This window comes from Meriones unguiculatus, chromosome 1 (genome assembly GCF_030254825.1).
Source record: "Meriones unguiculatus strain TT.TT164.6M chromosome 1, Bangor_MerUng_6.1, whole genome shotgun sequence".
NCBI classification, from domain to species: Eukaryota; Metazoa; Chordata; class Mammalia; order Rodentia; family Muridae; genus Meriones; species Meriones unguiculatus.
The window spans coordinates 133,713,587-133,731,749 of record NC_083349.1 but is presented as its reverse complement, the minus strand read 5'-3'; the positions used below and the strand labels follow the sequence as shown (position 1 = coordinate 133,731,749).

General features: G+C 41.5%; 1 non-coding gene across 1 annotated transcript; it reads right to left on the bottom strand.

Moving 5' to 3' along the window:
- Window positions 1-17,359: 17,359 nt before the first annotated feature.
- On the bottom strand, window positions 17,360-17,490 carry LOC132651820 (small nucleolar RNA SNORA17). The gene has a single exon (XR_009589385.1). It is a non-coding gene; the product is annotated as a small nucleolar RNA SNORA17 (small nucleolar RNA).
- Between the last annotated feature and the right edge of the window lie 673 nt (window positions 17,491-18,163).

Here is an 18,163-nt window from a genome sequence, read left to right as displayed (position 1 = left end):
TACTTGATTGCTTCTTGTGGCTAGCTCAGTTGAGTTCTTACAAACCAGTATCTCAGCTCCATCTGCCCAGGGATGGCCCTGCCCACAATAGTCTAGGCTCTATGTTTCAGCCATTAAGAAAAATTCCCATAGACATGTCTTCTTGCCAATCTGACAGAGACCTTTTCTCTGTTGATATTCCCTCTTCTTGGATAATTCTGGCTTGTGTTGACAAAAAAAACCTAACCAGCATTCTGGGTGTATAAAATATGGGGATTGTGTGGTCTCCTCTGGGGAAATTTATCAGACTAGCAGTAAAATTCTTAAAATACCTTTATTTGGAAGGTGGATTGAAGATAGGAACAGTTTGAGGAAGGCTTTGATTGTCCTGGTAAAGGCCAATAGTTATAACACAGGTGATTGAAGTTACCACCAAATGCAATACTAAAACATATAGCAGTTTATTATATTTAAAAAATGTTAAATTTGTTGTTTGAGATTTCATATACATGAATTTCATGTATATATACCGTGGTGTTTCCATCAGATTTACACCCCACGCCTCCCACTATCTCCCCATTACTTTTCCCTCATAGTTTCATAGTACCCACCCTTCTCTCTTTTGTGAATGTGTGGAAAGCCAACTACCGGAGCATGGTTAGCTTTTTCAAGGCCTGCATCCCTAAAGACAACTTACTTCCCCTCATGCAGCAGCCATCACTTGTCAATAGCTTCTCAGGTAGTGGTAGGACTCCATGAACTCTTCCCCTGTTCAGTTGCTTGATCTAGACTTATGCAGGTCCTGTGCATGCAGCCCAGCCAGAGTGAGTTCATGCATGCAATGGCCCTAATATGTCCACCAAATAATGTTTTGCTGAAGGTGTCTGCTACTGCTGGCTTTTACAGTATTTCTGGCCTTTTTCTGAGATGACCCTTGAGCCTTGAAGGAAGTAGGTGGTATAAGATGTCCCTAATAGAGATGAGAAGTACATAGTGTCCTAGTCTCTGAATGTCCATCAGTTGTGGGCTCCTGAATTAATCACCATCAACTCAAAAAAAAAAAAGAAGCTTCTTTGATGAGAGTTGAGATACACTAATCTATGGGTATAAATGGAAGAACTTATGGTGCAGTTTAGTAGAATATTAGGTTCTCTCCTGAGCCTATCACCCAACCAATCATAGGTCTTGGTTGTTCTAATTTTTAAACCAAGTCTTTGAGTTGGCATACAGTTAAAGATTTGATTTTAATTTCATGACAATGGTTCTCAAACCTATGGTTTTATATGGGTTTTGCAGTTATGCAACCATTGAGCTGTATCCCCAGACCCTGGTTATTAATTATAAATTTCAGATTATCATTCTCTTATCTTTTCATTACTTCCATCACCCCTCATTTCCTTCCTTTCCTCTATTCTGCATCCTCCTTCTTCTTCATTTCTTACCATAGCATGCAAAGCACTTGCAATTTATTTTATAGCTTCAGTTATACTCCTGTTGTACATACAGGACAGGATCTCTAGAGCTGGGAGACGTCCCAGTGGTTAAAATGTTTGCTTTACAAGGACGTGCGTTCATGTTCCAGCACGCACATTGAACCCTCCAGTGTGATGTGCCTCTGCAATCACAGCACTGGGAGGCAGAGGCAGCAACATTTTGGAGGCTTGCTGGCTAGCTAGTTTAGCCAGCTGATGAGCTCTCCTCTCAGTGACAGATCCTATGTCAAAAACATGGTATAGAGTGCTAGAGAACTAACTCCTGACACTGACCTTTGGCATCCAGGGGAGCGTGAGCACATGCATGACCACCCATGCACTCACCATACACAAATACATATGTAGAGACAATTGCTCTGATGGAGCTTGCAAAAGATTTTAAAATATTATAGTTCTTCACTCTTTTAAGGAAGGCATCACAACTAGGTCTTTAAAAAACATTGATTTAGTTATCTTTGGCTGTTTTTAGTGCACAGAACATAGTCACTTCTAAATGACATGACAAATATCCATAGTCTAACAAGTATTCTTCGATGCTTAAGGTATTGGGAAATACTCATCTAAAGTGGAACATCAAGTTACTGTAGCTTCAGAAAGTATTCACAAACTTATTTTTTTTTTCACAAACTTAATTTTTAACAAATATTCTTCTAAACAATAATGTGGCCTTCTGCTTAATTATAAACAGACACTGAATTAAGACAGAGGGATCAGAGCTATGATGTGGAGGAATAAAGAGGAGGAGTTAAAGGAGCGTGGTTGCTGTCTCAGCTTCTGGTTGTAACCGGATAATTAAAGAGAGCAAAGATAATGTTGCATGATTCATCTTAGACGCAGCGTCTTAACTGTATCGGCAGCGAGCAGTCAGTGAGTGTTGCTGATTGATGGGAGAGGAAAGGACAGATCTGTCCCATGAGCACATTTACCAATGTAGATGGTCCCTTTTGGGTGATAAAGTCAGAGGAAATGGGAGGTATTTACAGAAAGGAAAAGAAAGAAAAACAAAAAATTTAGTTTGTAACATCATATTTTTGATTGTTTTAGAATTTCCACTTTTAGATGAATTTCTCACTTGTGCGAATTTATGAAAGGCAAATTATGACTTCCAGTACTTTTTTTTTTCCCCTCTGGCTACCCACTTAGTTTTCTGTTCTACCTTCTTCAAACAATCCCATTCTGTTAAAAATATTCTGGACAACCTTGCGTTTACACAACAAATGCACTAAAGAAGCAGGGCTGGGGCTGGAAGTTTTGTATCACAAGTGCCCTTCATAATTGCCTCCTGCGTATACTCCCAGTAAAATTATGCTCAGCAGGTAGCTTGCCTTCACAGCAACTCCATGCAGCTTGGATTAAAAGCACTAGAATGTGGAGTAGACAAATGAACTCTCCTGCTTGCAAAGGCAAATTGTAAGAGATGAAGACTGAGACATAATACAATTGTGCAAATAAAGACCAATAAGGAGATATCAACAGTCTCAAACATTCACAGTTTGAGGTTAATTTATTAAACTCATTCATTGAGTCAGTTTCATTATATGTGCACTATATTCTCCCTGTTCTAGGGCCCAGTGGTGTAACACTGAAAGGGATACAGATCTTGGACATTGTGAGGTTTGTATGCAGTAAAATGGGGTCATTAGGAAGATATAATATTGATCAAAGAATTCCAGTAAAGAAGCGACATCATGATCAGATGGAGATGAGTACTGTGAAAATAAGCAGAGAAGGAAGCAAGGATTGACAGAATTTGAGAGCTTTGCCTCACAATTCTAAGGAAATGGAAAGTATTAGGAAGACCATGCTGTGCATATATTTGGAACAAGAGCATTACTGTAAGGAAACGGTGAACACAAAGGGTCTGGGCACCAGTGTCCTCCAGTGCTCGAGGGACCCCAGAAAGCCAGTGGAAACTGAGACATGAGAAACTGTAGACAGAAGAGCAGAGAAGGGGAAGGGAATCTTGTATAGACCATTGCCAAAACTTTGGCTTTTATCTCTGTGGCTGTCTTGAGAAGAGGCAATCTGACATGGTCTGTGCAGGAAGACCAATTAAAATGCCATCACAGATGTAAACTTGTACAACCACTTTGGAAAATAATCTTGCACCTTCTCGGACAATTAGGAATAGTGCTACCTCAAGATCCAGCTATACCACTCCTAGGCATGTCTACAAAAGACGGTCAAGTATACAAGGACATTTGCTCAACCATGTTTGTAGCAGCTTTATTTGTACTAGCCAGAATCTGGAAACAACCCAGATCTCAGTTGAGGAATGGATACAGAAACTGTGCTACATTTACACAATGGAATACTACTCAGCAATTAAAAACAATGAAATCATGAAAGTGCAGGCAAATGGTAGGAACTAGAGATCATCCTGAGTGAGGTATCCCAGAAGCAGAGAGACACACACGGTATATACTCACTTATAAGTGGATATTAGACATATAATATAGGATAAACGTACTAAAATCTGTACACCTGAAAAAGCTAATCAAGAAGGAGGACCCTGGGTAAGATGACCAATCCTCACTCAGAAAGGTAAAGGGGATGGACATCAGAAGAGGAAGAAAACAGGGAACAGGACAGGAGCCTACCACAGAGGGCCTCTGAAAGACTCTACCCAGCAGGGTATCAAAGCAGATTCTGAGGCTCATAGCCTAACTTTGAGCCGAGTTCAGAGAATCTTATGAAAGAAGGGGGAGATAGAAAGACCTGGAGGGGACAGGAGCTCCACAAGGAGAGCAACAGAACCAAGAAATCTTAGCCCAGGGATCTTTTCTGAGGTGGATACTCCAATCCTGGATCATGTATGGAGATAACCTAGAACCCCTGCACAGATGTAGCCCATGGCAGTTCAGTCTTCAAGTGGGTTCCCTAATAATGGGAATAGGGACTATCTTTGACATGAATGCAGTGGCGGGCTCTTTGATCACCTTACCAGGCCACAAATGAAGTCAATGCAGCCAGTCCTGATGAAACCTGATAGGCTAGGGTCAGAAGAAAGGGGAGGAGGACCTCCTCTATCAGTGGACTTGGGGAGGGGCATGGGAGGAGATGAGGAAGGAAGGGTGAGATGAGGAAAGGGGGTACAGCTGGGATACAAAGTGAACAAACTCTATAAAAATAAAAAGTTTTTTAAAAGGCCATCACAGTAAGCAGGTGGGAGGTAGTGATGGCCAGGAGTGAGTGATTGGGGTGGTAAGATGTGGTCAAGTTCTGGCCATATCATATGGTGAAGCTAATAGGACGTAGTTTGTGATAAAAAGACATTACTCATGAATCCAAAGTTTTGAAGTGAGTCATTGGAATTTGGAGTCTTAGATGAGAACTGTTAAGGGTTACTGTACCTGGCTTTTCACGACTCAGTGGATTTCTGGGGTATCAGGGCTCAAAACCAAGAATGAAGGGGGATGTCTTTTTGCCTCGCCCCCACTGTTAACCTGACACAAGCTAGCATTATCTGAAAAGAAGGAACCACGACTGAGAAGATGCTTCCTTAAGACAAGCCTGTAGGCAAGACTGTGGGGTGTTTTCCTAATTAGTAATTGGTACAGGAGAGTCCAGCCCATTATGGGTGGTACTGTGCTGTACAGGGGGTCTGTATAAGAAAGCAGGCTGAGCAAGCCACGCAGAGTGAGTAAGTAAGCAGCATTCCTCCATGCCCTCTGTTTCGGTTCCCTCCTCTGGGTTGTTGCTTTGCTTGAGTTCCTGTCCTGGATGCCTTCAGTGATGTGTGGTTACCTGGAAGTTTAGGAGGAAATAAGTTCTTTTCTCTTTGAGTGTTTTTGGTCATGGTGTTTTACCATAGCAACAGAAACTGAATTAAGACAGAGGGATCAGAGCTATGATGTGGAAGTTTCTGGTTTCCTTGTAGACTGAGTTTTGTCATGTGATGTTTTGCTGCAAGATGGGTATGTGATGTTTTGCTGAGGACTCTCACATGCAAGGGTGTAACTTAGGCTAGTTGAGAACATCCATGGGTGGACTCTGAAGAGAGAACATATATAGAGGCCCACACACAGTGAGACTTCCCATTTAGAGTCGACATAGCTGGGCTGATCTTCATGCTTCGATACTTGACTTTGCAGAGAGAAATGTTCCAGAGAACTTCCGGGGCAATCCAACTGAGTCTTTCAGCTTTTGCTTCTTCGTGTTGACCTTTGGACTACACTACTGGTATCCTGAGGACTGAGTTTAGTAATCCCCTAAGGACCCTTTGACCCTAATCAGCAGGAAGTAGATAAAAGAGGTCTACAGCCCTTTCCCCTACTAATCTCCTACCTAAGGTGGGACTGGGTGGTTGGAAGGGAGATAAAGGTGCTTAAGAACCCTAAATAAAGTAGGTTTGGTGAAAAATCTAAGCCTACAGAGCTAGACTACACATTTGGATGTTGTTCACATACGGGTTGTGTATCAGGTAGCTGGGTTGGGTGCACTCACCTGTTCCAATTCTCAACCCAAGTGCTCATGACAGCTTACCAACACTTCAGCTTTGGGAACTTTGATAAACTGGAAATTGTTTGGTGATTACAGTAAGCCTGGGATCTCCTATCCTGTGTGCTTTAGTGTTTTCTGTCGCCCTCACCGTGAATGCATTTGTTTCAGCCCTCTAGCAAAAGGACAGGGGGTGGCACTCACACAATAAGTGCCAGAAACTTCCAGCCCTACTATGCGTCAGTGACAGATTCCCTGCAGTTCTGATGGTCTGAGAGATAATGCCAACACCAGGCACAGCCAAATGTGAAGTCCTCTCCCTTGTTCCTCTCTCTTCAAGTTCTACCAAAAGTCACACCTTCTATTTTTTTCCCTGCACCATACTTTCCTGAGCTCTTTTTTACAAAACAAGCCTTTGTTTCATGTATTTGAAGTTGTTTACTTTATGATTTGAATATTGTTTGTTCCCAGCAAAACTCATACTAACACTAGGTTCCCAGTGTGACAGAGTCGGGCAGCATTGCTTAGTGGGAGGTGCTTGAGTTAGGAAGACAGGAGTTTCATGAATGGATTCCACTCCTGAATGACTTCGTGGTCTTAAAATGGAGTGATTGGCTTCATTTTAAGGGTGATTTGTGGTTATTAAGCAATTCCATCCCTTTTTTAATTTTTATTTTTTTAATATTAGTTACAGTTTGTTAACTTTGTATCCCTGCTGTATCCCACTCCCTCTTTCCCTCCCAATCCCACCCTCCCACCTTCATCTCCTCCCTGCCCCTTTCCAAGTACACTGATAGGGGAGAACCTCCTCCCCTTCCATCTGATACTGGTTTATCAGGTGTCTTCAGGACTGGCTGCAAAGTCCTCCTCTGTGGCCTAGCAGGGCTACTCCTCCTTGGGGGGGGGGAGTGTCAAAGAGCCTACCATTGGGTTCATGTTAGAAACAGTCCCTGTTCCCCTTATTAGGGTACCCACTTGGATACTGAGCTACCAAGGGCTACATATGAGCAGAGGTTCTAGGTTGCATCCATACATGGTCCTTGTTTGGAGAAACAGTCTCATAAAAGACCAATGTGCCCATATATATTTGGTTCTTGTGGAACTCCTGTCCTCTCCAGGTCATTAACCCTCCCCCCTTTTTTTATTCCCTGCACTCTGCTGAAGGTTTGGTTATGAGTCTTAATATCTGCTTTGATACACTGCTAGGTACAGGCTTTCAGAGGCCCTCTGTGGTAGACACCTGTCCTGTTACGAAAGACACACATGGTATATACTCACTTATATAGACCTATAAGATAGAATAAACATACTGAAACCTATACACCTAAAGAAGATAAACAAGCCATCTTACCAAAAGCAATCTACAGATTCAATGCAATTCCAATCAAATTACCAACACAATTCTTTACATACCTGGAAAGAAAAATTCTCAACTTCATATGGAATAACAAGAAACCCAGAATTGCTAAAACAATCCTCTACAATAAAAGATCTTCTGGAGGTATCTCTATCCCTGATCTTAAGCTGTACTACAGAACTACAGTTATAAAAACTGCATGGTACTGGCATAGAAACAGAATGGTGGATCAATGGAACCGAACAGAAGACCCAGAAATAAACCCACACACTTATGGACACCTGATCTTTGACAAAATGCCAAAACCATACAATGGAAAAAGATAGCATCTTCAACAAATGGTGCTGGTCCAACTGGATGTCTACATGTAGAAAAATGCAAATAGATCCATACTTATCACCCTGCACAAAACTGAAGTCCAAGTGGATCAAAAACCTCAACATAAAACCAGACACATTGAATCAGTTAGAAGAAAAATTGGGGAACACCCTTGAACTCATTGGCACAGGAGACAACTTCCTGAACAGAACACCAACAGCACAGGCTCTAAGAGCAACAATCAATAAATGGGACCTCATGAAACTGAAAAGCTTCTGTAAAGCAAAGGACACCGTCATCAAAATAAAACAACTGCCTACAGATTGGGAAAGAAACTTCACCAACCCTTTATCTGACAGAGGACTCATATCCAGTATATATAAAGAACTAAAGAAGCTGAAAAGCAGCAAACAAAGTAAGCCAATTAAAAAATGGGAACAGAGTTAAACAGAGAACTCTCTGTAGAGGAATATCGAATGTCAGAGAAACACTTAAAGAAATGCTCAATGTCATTAGCCATTAGGGAAATGCAAATCCAAATGAACCTGAGATTTCACCTTACAGCCATTAGAATGGCCAAGATGAAAAACTCAAGTGACAAAACATGCTGGAGAGGTTGTGGAGAAAGGGGAACCCTCCTCCATAGCTTCTGGGACTGTAAACTTGTACAACCACTCTGGAAAGCAATCTGGCACTTTCTCAGACAACTAGGAATAGCGCTTTCTCAAGACCCATCCATACCACTCCTAGGCATATATCCAAAAGAGGCTCAAGTACACAATAAGGACATTTGCTCAACCATGTTTGTAGCAGCTTTATCTGTAATAGCCAGAAGCTGGAAACAGCCCAGATGCCCCTCAACTGAAGAATGGATGCTGAAATCTTGGTACATCTACACAATGGAGTATTACTCTGCAATGAAAAACAAGGAAATCATGAAATTTGCAGGTAAATGGTGGGACCTGGATAGGATCATCCTCAGTGAGCTATCTCAGAAGCAGAAAGACACACACGGTATATACTCACTCATATAGACATATAACATAGGATAAACTTACTAAAATCTGTACATCTAAAGAAGCTAATCAAGAGAGAGGACCCTGACTAAAATGCTCAATTTCCATCCCGAAAGGCAAAGAGGATGGACATCAGAAGAAGAAGAAAACGGGAAACAAGCTAGGAACCTGCCAGAGAGGGCCTCTGAAAGGCTCTTCCCTGCAGACTATCAAAGCAGACGCTGAGACTTATGGCCAACTGTTGGGCATTATGCATGGAATCTTATGTAAGAAGTGGGAAATAGTAAGATCTGGAGAGGACAGAAACCCCACAAGGAGAGCAACAGAACCAGAAAATTTGAACACAGGGGTCTTCCCAGAGACTCATACTCCAACAAAGTACCAGGTATGGAGATAACCTAGAACCCCTGCACAGATGTAGCCCATGGCAGTTTAGTGTCCAAGTGGGTTACATAGTAATGGGAAGAGGGACTGCCTCTGACATAAACTGATTGGTCTGCTCTTTGATCACCTCCCCCTGAGGGGGGAGCAGCCTTACCAGGCCACAGAAGATTACAATGCAGCCATTCCTGATGAGATCTGATAGACTAAGATCAGAAGGAAGGAGAGGAGAACCTCCCCTATCAGTGGACTTGGGGAGGGGCATGCGTGAAGAAAGGGGAGGGAGGGTGGGTTCAGGAGGGGAGGAGGGAGGGGCTTATGGGGGGATAAAAAGTGAATAAAGTATAATTAATAAAATTTAAAAAAAAAGAAGATAAACAAGAAAGAGGACCCAGGGTACGATGATCAATCCTCACTTAGAAAGACAAATGGGATGGACATTGGATGTAGGAGCAAACAATTCCATCCTTTTTATTCTCTCTCTAGCAGTTGCTGGCTTGCCCATTTGTCTTCTGCCATTGATTGAGGCACCAAGATGTCATCAAAGGAGGCTAAGCAGGGTATAGTGCCTTCCCAGCCTCCAAACTGTCAGCCAAAATTACTGTATTTTTTTCCTTTGAGGATCACCTGGTCTTATATAATCTATATTAGCCACAAACAAAACAAAACAAAAAGACCAAGATACTTGCTCTCTATCCCTTGGAAGACAAACCTCTCAATGCCTTTAACCAAATCACTTTTCTCAAAAACCAGTAGTAAAATTCTTTTATAATTTGTTTGCCTTTGCATGACCATACACACATAGAAAGATGCTACTTCAAGTACTTACAATAAAGCAATCTTTTAAAGCATGTGTGTGCACATGTATGTGTGTGTTTGCATGTTCGAAACAGAGCTAGAGAGAGAGGAAGAAGAAATTGTTAGAAAGATTTTACAACTCAATACACATTTGTTCTCATTTGGATAAGGTCTACAATGTAGGCTGAAAATGTATTATTTTTATTTGGTCATATTTGCATAAGGAGCAATATAAAATGCCAAGAAAATTCTGATCATATCTTCACAATCTTTGTACTCATCTTTACCATCTGATTACTTATTCATGCTAATATAATTATTCTCAAGTTCTCTTTCCCTGCCATATAAATCTGCATCATTGGATAATTTGATAGTTTTAAATTTTAACACGTGGATAATGGGCTGTGCTGTCCAAATCTCCTCAGCCAGAAAACCCTTGCTAAAGAGACTTTTCCTCCTTGCCTACATCCATTCCTTTTTTTTTTTTTTTTTTTGAGCAACCTGAATCCAAATGGTCAAACTAAAGTTAAAATGACTTAGGCTTCTCATTCCTACTGGCCCCAATTTCATAGCTCCATGGGCTCAGGTATATTGCTAAGGTTTTGTTTCAGCATCACTTCTCCCTCTGGCCAGGGCTAGCTGCGTATTTTCCCTTGTAGTGCCTAGTCACCAGTGTCCTGCTTGGTAAGCTGCCTGCATTTCAAAGTCTGTGAGTAGCTTCTCTGTGAAAACCATCTCCTGCATACCCTATCACCTTTTCCTGGACTGTTCTAAGAGAACAAGTTTTCCTCCCACATCCTCTGGAGTTGTCCAGGTCTCTTGGTCCTGGTCCTCTGTGACTCTTGTCTGCTGACCACTTTTCTGGATTGCTGTGATAACATTTCCCCCAGCAGGAGTTTCCCTACAGCATTCTTTTCCACGAGTTTCCTCCGCTAAGCTTCAAGCATATGTCAGGAAGACTGAAGATTCTTAGGCAAGCGAAGCTATTATAGCTAAACATGATTGAATTCAAGGCGCAAAAGAGACTACTGGAGACTTCGCTGACACATCCCAGAACTGGTTTTCTTTCCTTCCTTCCTTCCTTCCTTCCTTCCTTCCTTCCTTCCTTCCTTCCTTCCTTCCTTCCTTCCTTCCTTCCTTCCTTCCCTCCTTCCCTCCTTCCCTCCTTCCCTCCTTCCCTCCTTCCCTCCTTCCCTCCTTCCTTCCTTCGCTTCTGCAATATGCCTTTTCATTCTCTCGTAGGAAAACCCTCCTCTCACCCGAAATGAGGATGTTCGGGCCGTTTCTAACTTCTGAGTGTCGGTGCCTGCAGGCCTCAGCCAGGAGTCAGCCCCGTGCTCGCATGAGTCAGCCATGAAACACGCAGGTGCGTCGTCTTAGTTTTCCTGTTACTCAGGGATTCGCGCTCAGCTGTCCCCAGAAGACAAATGAACGTTCCCAGCCAGTGATACGGACGTCTGCATACACTTGTGCCATATTTACTGTGTAGAATTGCAACGTGCAGAGCAGTTGAAGCAGTCCTGTGTTCTCTCTGCTCTTCTCCCTTCCCATTCCCATGTTCACCAGCGTGGGTCGCTTCAGTTCTCAAGCTAAGGGCTGACTTATTTCTGCTTGTAGCTTTAGCTTGTCTTCTGAGTCGGTTTCCATTCATCCACCTTGTTTTTCTGCCTCTAAACTTGCGATGTCATTTCTCCCATCTCCTTCAATCATTTTGGTTTTCAGGAAGTATGTTTTAAAGAAAAAAAAAACCTTCCTTATTGTTTTAGAAGAAACCAAGAGAAATACAAGCTTATTACACTATAATTGACTCCAAGTTGTATAAACAATTAAACTTTTGGTAATAGATTCCAATTTTATCATAAAATTGTAAAAAAGTCAAAATTACTGAAACTAATTCCCAAGAATATTCTGGCTAGCATTAATATTTTGGTTACTTTGAATTTAAATAAGTTTGAAAGAGCAGTAAAGAGGATTTCTATAATTCCATATGAAATATATTAAAATAGCATTTTCAATATAAAGATTTTAAAATATAGCATGCTATCCTATATTTTTTTTCTTTTTACTCTTTTCTGGGTAAATAGCTGCTTCTTACTCTTAAAACTTCTAAGTTAGAAAAACGAGGAGAAAAAACTATTTTCCTCAGTGAGCTTTCTCTCAACATCAATTTATATCTTCTGTGTCCTTTTTTTTTAACCTCAGTCTTTGTCAGGCGATAAAGTAAATCATTTTTAAAATCATGGATACATTTCATATTTAAAGATGACAAAACACGTTTTTCTGATCAGCAAGTCAAAGACTTTGGGGAAGTAGTACTTCATTCTCTAGTGTTGGTGGGCATATCTGAGCAACGTGGGCAGCAGAGACAGGAGGATGCAGTGACCAGACGTGGTAAATGCATAGCAGTCTCTCCTTCTTTTAGTTGCAAAGCATTGCATACCCACCAACCGTAGCTGCTGAAGCTATTTTCCAGGAGCTTTGAGTGATCACTAGGAAATTTTCATTTCAGAACAAGAGCTCAAAGTCTCTCTTCTGTGAGGAGTAGAAAGATGCTGTCAATAGCTCAGTGCGTGTACAGTGACTTGGATTCACTTTGTAGTCAGGCTTTTCTTTCTTTTTTTTTTTTTTCAAGGTATAGAGATTAATGCATCCATAAGAAGTTCAGGGTTGACATTATTTTTAAATATTTCAAAAAGGCACAGCAAGATTGAGAGAATAATGAAGAAATATATAGATTCAAATTGATACATTAATTATTAATTCAAAAAATTCCTTACTGCATTGTTAAAGTAATTTCCAATTGTTACATCACTTGTATTTTGTTGATTTTGATATTTTTGTGGTCATTAATGGCCTTTTTAAAATTTGTACTTTTCAAGTGTTTGTTAGTTTGTCAGTGTGCCACACTGATGAAATACACACACACACACACACACACACACACACACACACTGATTAGCTTCAAATTTGAATGCTTTTATTTGTCTCCTAATCTGTTCGAAATTTGCTTGTTTAGATATACTGACCACCTTCTTTTGAAGACTTACAGAAATACCATTTCTTTAATGTAACTTCTGGGAAGAAATTACAATGGAAAGAATGCTTTTTTGTGTGTGACAAGCAAAATCAGGCTAGTACTCCTCAGGTCAATATTATTATTGTTAGCTATACCCATTGACATACATTAAGAACCTAAATCACATCTTAATTTAAACACACGCAAACATGCATGGGGTGGAAGCAAGAGAGAGAGAGAGAGAGACAGAGACACATAGAGAGAGGCACAGTGACAGAGAGAGAGACAGAGACAGAGACAGAGACAGAGACAGACAGAAAGTGAGCTTTTCCTTCCCCGTGAAATTAAAGCTTGGAGAAGCACAAATGTGGCCTAGATATCCTGAACCGAGCATGCTTGATCTTCAGAAGCCTTGGCCTTCCAGGCTTTGATGATGCTTCCTGGTGTGCCCTGGAACAACCATTCAATCAGCCACATGACAACTGCATTGCACACATTTTGTGGTTGCCTGACATAAAGATTATTATAGTAGAAGCTAGCTTATACTGCAATTTAGACAAGAAGACAGATGGCACTTTCTTGGGCACAAAGAGGGCTTGAGTGCTGACTAGAGGAGGTGCTGGCAGGATAAAAGAGGTCAATAGCTAAGGCAAAAGTGCCTAGGGATGAAGAACTCCTGCTATTTTTGCAGCAATAGTACCAAGTTCTTGAGACCTCCGGGTCTGAAGTTTAGATGCCAGAGGGCAAGTTAACAAAATTCGGTGAGCACTGTGGCTGTGAGGCTTCAGGCTGAAGAGGAACATACACGTTGGTCTACTAATGGAGCTGAGAATGGTGCTTCTAAAATATAGGGCCTAGGCTTTCTTTCTCTGCTATTTCTCTGCTGTCCAGGCTCCACCATGAGCATATAGACAAGGAACCCCTGCCCATGCAGACAATAGCTCTGGACCTAGGACTGGATTGGGAAGAGAAAGGACCTGGAGGGGGCAGATAGAACTTTCTCTAAATGGCAGGTGTGACCTGATTACTATGAAATGAAAATTACATTGAAATTAAACTGGAAATGTGACCTGGTTACTGGTTACCAATAACACAAAGTCACAGTAATGAAGGCCGAGCATAAGTGAGCAGTTATGGCTAACATCCACAAAGAAGTGGCAGCTTTAATAATGTGCTCAGTTATTGATCCATTGAACCACCTATTTGCTTACTGATGGTGAGTGCTTTAACACCTAAATCAATGCATGCTACAAGTGTAAATGAAAGTTGTCTCTCTGTGTGTGAGTGTGTTATGTATATGTCTGCATCTATATACATGTATGTAATTGCATGTACTCCTGCAAGTCTAAAGGCAGGAGGTCTTCCTCTATCACCTTCCTTCCATTTTATTTTTATGAGGCAGGGTTCTCCACTGAAGTGGAAATCTGCCATTTTGGCTAGACTGACTGGGCCTCTCAGAACTCTCAGGATCTGTCTATCCCTGAGACAGACCTCCTTCCAGCACTGGGGTTCTGATGGTGCTACCATGCCTGGAATTATATGAATTTTGTGGAGTCTTTGTTCATGCTTGCATAGTAAGCACTTTACCTGCTGGGCCATCTCCCCAGACCTACATCTTAAATTTTAATTAAATGCAAACTTTTCCCTTCTGATGTATCATGAGTCCAATTTTAGAACCTGGGGATAAAGGAAAGAGCCAACATTTTCTGTGATAAGATCAAAAAGCATATTGCAGACATCCAGGACACTTTTATATTAAAAGGGCTTGAGAAAGAAGCTCATGAAGATGAGCCTGTAGAGGAAAAGGGAAGACAGGAGGGAGGGAGCCATTGATTAGCTTGTAGAGAAAGGATAGAATCGAAGGCTCAGGAACTATCACAACCCGGAACTGTGAGTTACTTGAGCTCTCTTAGCCTCAGTTTCCTCCTGGTTGGGAGCAGCACATTTCTCCCCAGGGTCTTATTGTACTGAGATTATGCACATAAAGAAAATGCCAGCTGATGTGAAGATGTTGATCATGGTGACCATATTACCATGTCAAAATGGTTCTCTTCGATTGTTATTGATAAGAATGATAAACTCCTACTAAACCTTATATTTAGTAAAATGGTGTCATTTGAGTGAGTCAGAAGATGGGTTACACATGAAAGTATTACTACCTTCAGACTGAAGTTCCCCCTGCAGCACAGATTCTTTACAGATTTCTTTGCATAGGTGAAGTTTAGACTACAAATACTACCCAGTGAAGAAGTAGTTCATGTCCTGAAAGGCCAAAGATCTACATCCAAGTTAATTCCTTTGTTCCCGTTGGTCTTGATCTCTGCTCTCTTCCTATAAACATAATCTGTCTCAAACTGTCCTCATGGGTTCTCTCAGACTTGCTACCCAGGAACAGTGTTTTCGATGCTCTTTCTATGCTATTGCAAAGGACAAAGAGATGGCAAGTAATCAAGATTACCGAATATGAGTCTTCCTAGGACCTGCTGACTTTATGTTAAAGTATTATGAGCTTCTTCGTTTCTCTCATTATTTCTCCGTACTAAATCTTCTGTCTTCTGCATTCAAAACTATGCAATAGGACTCTGTGTTGCCACTTCAGCACCTTGATTAGGAGCGGGGCCCAGGAGTCAGGCTGCCTGTGTCTGAATTAAGCTCCATTATTCATTCATTAGCTGTGGGGTTTGGGCAGTAATTAACTTTACTCAGTCTTCTTCAGCAGTGACAATTATAAGTACCTAAGTTGCATGGTTGTTATAAAAATGGACTAGAATAATCTGTAGAGTAGTATCATCCCTAGTGTCTGTTAGATAAGAAATCATTAATTAATATGATTATAATATTGTGATAGTTAATTTTCATTGTCATCTTGAATGGATTTAGAATTACCATGTATGCGTATCTATTGGTGTATTTTCAGAAAGGTTTAACTGAAGAAGGAAACCCCCCCAACAGTTACACAGTGGTGGCATCCATGACTGACATAAAGGAGAAAGCAAGTGCCATGATTTGTTCTTAATTGCCTGTAGGTATAATGTGGCCCGCTAGCTCGTGTTCCTGTTGGCATATCATGTCGACCATGATGGACTACACAGTGCTAAGCAGAGCAGACTTTTCTTCCCTTCAGTTGCTTCTGGTCAGGTGTTTTGTTACAGTAACTAGCAGAGTTAACTTCATGTACAGATATATACACATACATGTGCCTAAGGGTAACCTGCTCAGACTATATAATGTTGCTTGTGTATATGTTTTCAGGGCTGGCCATTTGGGCTATTCAATAACAAATTGCTATATTCTTCCTTGATGAAGACTATTTCTCTCAATCTGACCATTCCTTAGATGTCTGTATTTTTCTTTTTTTGTGTGTGTGTATGTGTGTTATTTGTTTTTTCAGGCATAAAATATTCAAGAGTGAAGGGTCATGGTCATGGAAGCTTACCACGAGGTTCCAGAAAATAGCTTGTGGCTAGCCAATGCACGGCAAGTTAGATTTCCTGCAAGGAAGCCACTAGGTACCAATGCACAAGGCTGGAGCAATGAAGATCAAACTGCCTTAAAGATGGTAAGGTTTTGGAAATGCCGAGACTGTCAAACATCTGCCAAGGAGAGTTGGAGGAATAAAATGGAACCAGTCTAAGAGAAAGGTCTCCTGTTTGAAAGCAGCAGACATGGAGGAGTAGGGCTTCCTAAGACCACTGGAGCCAAAAATATTCTCTCAAAAACTCCAGAGGTGGATATGGAGCCACAGGTTTAAGTGTTTGCCTTGCAGGGTATGGGTCTTCCTCTTGTTCAAGTTTTTCTTGCTATTCCTCTATTTTTTTTCTATTAGAATGGAAATATTTTTTCTGTGTTATTGTATAATAGAGGTATGTAATTTGTTTTTTTTTTAACTTTTTATTGGTTCTTTGTGAATTTTACATCATGCACCCCAATCCCACTCATCTTCCTGTCCTCTTGTCCCCACCCTCCACCCTTGCAACCTCCCCCATGACAGAGAAAAACAGTCTCATTGTGGAAGCTATAGTGTGTCACAGTGTGTCCCACAGCACACCTCTTTGTCCATACCTTTTTGCTGCAAATGGTCATTGCAATGCCTCTTTGGTCTGGTACTTTTGCCTCAGGCTTTTGCTACTCTCTTCTTCTTCTTCTTCTTCTTCTTCTTCTTCTTCTTCTTCTTCTTCTTCTTCTTCTTCTTCTTCTTCTTCTTCTTTTCACTACTTACTTGCTCCTTTTAGTGGCCCCCAGGGTTTCTGAGTGTCTGGGGTCATCTCTGGTGTGGTCTCAGGAGAGCTATGGCCTGTTTGTGAATTATGGTCATCTCTGGGCATGATCTGTCCACCCAGGCCTACATCGAGCCAGATTGATGGTCATCTCAGCTTAGCTCCCTGTCCAGGGCCTAGAGTGACCACTGGTGATCATCTTGGGCTTGTTGCTTGCCCAGCTCTGCCAAGTGGCACCCTGAGAGGGTTGTGTGCCTCGGGCTCACGCCCACCAGAATCATGGTCTCCTTTCAGGCCTGCCTGGTGCCAGCCTGGTGGTCATCTCAGGTTCTCTCTTTTCAGGGAATGTTCAGCTGCTAATCATTCAGATGTTACAGGTCAGGACACGGAGTGTGGACACAGCCTCGTTCCTCTCTGCCACCTACTGGTGCATGTTTGACACAGCAGCCACACCTGCACTGCCTCCAGGGGAAGCAGTGATTTTTTTGTTTGTTTCTTTTCTTTTTTTTCTTTTCTTTTTTTTTTTAGGTGCTCCCACTAAAAAGATTGCCTTGTATTCCAGAAGAGACTTTGAATTTTTGAACAGTGTGGGATTGTTGAGGACCATGGGTACTCTCAAAGATGTATTTTGCATTATGAAATTAAAGTAAAACTTTTAAGTGGTGGAATATTTTGATTTCTGTCAAGTTAACTAAATGGAACTGTTCCTCTCGGTATGTCTATGAGGGCATTTCCAGGGAGCTTACCCGAGGTAAGAGGACCTGTCCTGAATGTGGGTGGTACCATCCTATGGGTTTCCAGGGTGAGGAAAGAGGAGAAAGTGAGCAGAACACCGGCATTAACTTCTCTCTGCTCTTGACCAAAGATGCTATGTGAGCAGCTGCCTCTGGCTTCTGCTGCCATGCTGTCCCCACCATGAAGGACAATATCCTTCAAGTGTGAGCCAAAACAAACATTTCCTGTCTTAAACTGCTCCTTATTTATTTTGTTACAGCAATAAGTAAAGTAACTATTGGATTGCTATTCCTTGTGACTCTTTATGGCAGGAACACACATCCTTCTCTATTCCACTCCCCAAAGATAGGCATGAAAAGTGACCCGCTCTTATTGATGAAATAGAAGGGGACTTAACATATGTGACTCAGAAC